Source organism: Nansenia antarctica (genome assembly GCF_963989245.1).
Source record: "Nansenia antarctica genome assembly, contig: SCAFFOLD_405, whole genome shotgun sequence".
In the NCBI taxonomy this organism is placed as follows: Eukaryota; Metazoa; Chordata; class Actinopteri; order Argentiniformes; family Microstomatidae; genus Nansenia; species Nansenia antarctica.
In genome coordinates, this window is record NW_027663017.1 from 15923 (window position 1) to 20000 (window position 4078).

A 4078-nucleotide genomic window follows, 5' to 3' on the forward strand; every position below is an offset into this window, starting at 1 on the left:
CTGAGCCAGGTGATACCAGTTAGGACGCGTGACGTAGGAGGTGAAGGGTGGAAACCATGGCAACAAATTAAATTAATAAACATTTATCTTCCTCGTAGCACAGTGACCGCCAACGGCCCCGGTCCTCCCAGCATATGATACTTAATATATAATATATATATAATAATATGATACTTAATATATAATATATATATAATAATATGATACTTAATATATCATATATATAATAATATGATACTTAACATATCATATATATATAATAATATGATACTTAATATATCATATATACTGTATATATATATATAATAATATATAATAATATGATACTTAATATATAATATATATAATAATATGATACTTAATATATAATATATATATATATAATAATATGATACTTAATATATCATATATATATACTGTATATATATATCATAATATATAATAATATGATACTTAATATATCATATATATAATAATATGATACTTAATATATCATATATATATAATATGATATTTAATATATGATATATATAATAATATGATATTTAATATAATATATATATATAATATGATATTTAATATAATATATATATAATAATATGATACTTAATATATATATATATAATAATATGATATTTAATATATAATATATATATATATATATATATATATATATATAATAATATGATACTTAATATATCATATATAATAATATTATATTTAATATATCATATATATATAATAATATTATATTTAATATATAATATATATAATAATATGATACTTATCTGCCTGGTGGAGGATGATTAGCTGACTGAGACGACAGTGTTTGATAAACGATAAACAAAAACGATAAACAACGTGAACGTGATTGGCTAATGAATCACCTGGGTGACGCCATGGTTACTCTTCCCCAGGTCACGCACACGCACGCACACACACACACGTTTTCAGTCAACCTAATAACCCTGCTGCTAGACTATTATTTTTATTATTATTATTGTGTTTTTTTAATACAGTTATTTATTTTATTAGCTTATTATCTTTATTACATTCTGTTGTTGTTGTTGTGGTTGTTGATGTTGTTGTTGTTGTTGATGTTGTTGTTGTTGATGTTGTTGTTGTGGTTGATGTTGTTGTTGATGTTGTTGTTGTGGTTGATGTTGTTGTTGTTGTTGTTGATGTTGATGTTGTTGTTGATGTTGTTGATGTTGTTGTTGTGGTTGATGTTGTTGTTGATGTTGTTGTTGATGTTGTTGTTGTTGATAGATAGATAGATAGACTTTATTTGTCATTGCTACAGTACAGGTACCAAACAACGAAATTTAGGAGGGGAGGCTCCCCTGGTGTTTAGGAAAGGAAAAAGAAACACATTTTAGAAAAAGCATAGATGCATAAAATCACAAGAAGGTAAGGAGCTGGGCCCTATTCCACAAAGCTCGATAAAGTTCTAAGCCTCGATAAAGTTCTAAGCCTCGAAAATGTTAGCTTGCGTTCGGTGCCATCAATGTGGCTCAAATAATTCGCTGCTTGGTTGAGCTCCTTCTGAGTCAGATATAATTAGCCTGGTCCCGACCAGGCTAAAACACAGGCTATAGTCATCCGTGCGTCAAAAAAGGCTCACAGGCGGAAACTAAACCCTGAACGAAAGTTCCTCATGTGTCTTTTAGGAAATATTAGTTCCCACTTCACATGAGATAGATAGATTAGATAGTTTGACTGTGTGATAGATAGATAATTTGATATTTTGAAAGTGTGATCGATCGATAGATAGTTTGATTGTGTGATAGATAACTTGATATTTTGAAAGTGTGATAGATAGATAAAGAAAAGAGTGTAAAAAAAAAAAGAAGTAATTGTCTCAACTTGCATTGCCGTCATGACAGCGGTCTGGCTGGCGTAGTGGTTAAGGCTGCGGACTTGAGTTCCAAAGGTTGCGAGTTCGAGACTTGACTAAGTCATTCTTTTTTTTTTTTTTTACATTTAACCGAAGATTTCATGCAAAGGTTTCAAACACCATTGTAATCGTGTCAGTTCTTGTAAATTAGCCTGCACCATAATTTTATAGCCTACAATACTTTTTTAGATGAGATTTTAGATTAGATTCAGACAACGAAATGCAGTAAAAAGTGCGTCTGTAGAGGGATTCGAACCACTGATATAAAATGACGAATAAATCCTATGGCAGCAGTCAATACCACTAGGCCATTGTGGCGATATGATGGTTTGTAGCCTGCTGCGGATATCACCACAGTAGTAATATTCATTTATTAAAATATGAACATATAACAATAACTGGGGCTAGTATGACCTACGCATTTAATCGGTCAGCAATTTCTTGCCAAACCATTTCCCTCGCCTTGTTAATTGCGGCAGTATTGCACTATTTTACATCTTATTTCTCCGTCTTCATAAAAATCAATAATTCGGAATGCTGCGCAAATGTAGTACCCCTGCAGAGTGAAGTATCTTCATTTCGACAGATCGACTCTTCTGGGCTGCGTATGTCTGTGTGCACGCGCCCATATCGAAGATTTGTAAGCCTGTCTTCTGTGAACACTGATGACACAAGGCTGATCCTCATTCGAGGAATCACCTGAGGCTTGAATACCAATCTCGAGTTCCCTGAGCGCCGCATTTATTTATAGCGCCGCTATATTAAGCCACCTTTAGTGGAATATGGCCCTGGTTTACATCAATAAAGGCTATGTACACAATCCACTGTGCTATACTGCACAGATAGTCAACTAGGGTTGTCATATTGCACAAGAAAGTATTTTTTCACATTATTTTAAAGTGATGTTGTTGTGGTTGTTGTTGTTGTGGTTGATGTTGTTGTTGATGTTGTTGTTGATGTTGTTGTTGTTGATGTTGTTGTTGATGTTGTTGTTGATGTTGTTGTGGTTGTTGTTGTTGATGATGTTGTTGTTGATGTTGTTGTGGTTGATGTTGTTGTGGTTGTTGTTGTTGTTGATGTTGTTGTTGATGTTGTTGTTGATGTTGTTGTTGATGTTGTTGATGTTGTTGTTGTTGATGTTGTTGTTGATGTTGTTGATGTTGTTGTGGTTGTTGTTGTTGCTGTTGTTGTTGATGTTGTTGATGTTGTTGTGGTTGTTGTTGATGTTGTTGATGTTGTTGTTGATGTTGTTGATGTTGTTGTGGTTGTTGTTGTTGCTGTTGTTGTTGATGTTGTTGTGGTTGTTGTTGTTGTTGTCTCTCTCTCTCTCAGGACTGATGCTTGGAGGGAGGAACAGAGTATCAGTGTCATATGGATTGGTCACACGTTAACTGCGTGTGTGTTAGAGAGAGAGAGAGAGTGTGTGTGGTGACGTATTCATTAATAGAGTTTCTAAGACGCTTTTCACTGTCGGTCATAACCATGACAACAAGACAGAGAGAGAGAGAGAGAGAGAGAGAGAGAGAAAGGAGAGAAGGAGAGGGGTGAGGAGAAAGAGAGGGAAGGAGAGGTAGAAGGCATGTCTGTGTCTCAGCACGAGCCTCCGTCTACCTCCACCAGCCTCCACTTGACACACACCCCAGGTCACACACACACACACACACACCCCAGGTCACACACACACACACACCCCAGGTCACACACACACACACACACACACACAGAGACACACACACACACACACACACCAGGTCAGACACACACACACACACCAGGTCACACACACACACACACACACACACCAGGTCACACACACACACGCACACACCAGGTCAGAAACACACAGAGACAGGTCTTAAGTTCCTTTCATGGGTTTTATACAATCATCATCATCATCATCATCATCATCATCATCATCATCAGTGACATAGAGAGTAACAGCTTTGCATAGAGAAGATCTCTGACAAAGATCAGGTCACCTGACCCCCCTGTCCTGTGGGTATAGAGAGGGTGGGGCTATAGAGGGGGGGGTGGGGAGTGGGGGGTCATTCTAGTAGAAAGGGGGGAGACCACTGGGGGGGCGTAGAGGGGGGGGTGGGGAGTGGGGGGTCATTCTAGTAGAAAGGGGGGAGACCACTGGGGGGCGTAGAGGGGGGGGTGGGGAGTGGGGGGTCATTCTAG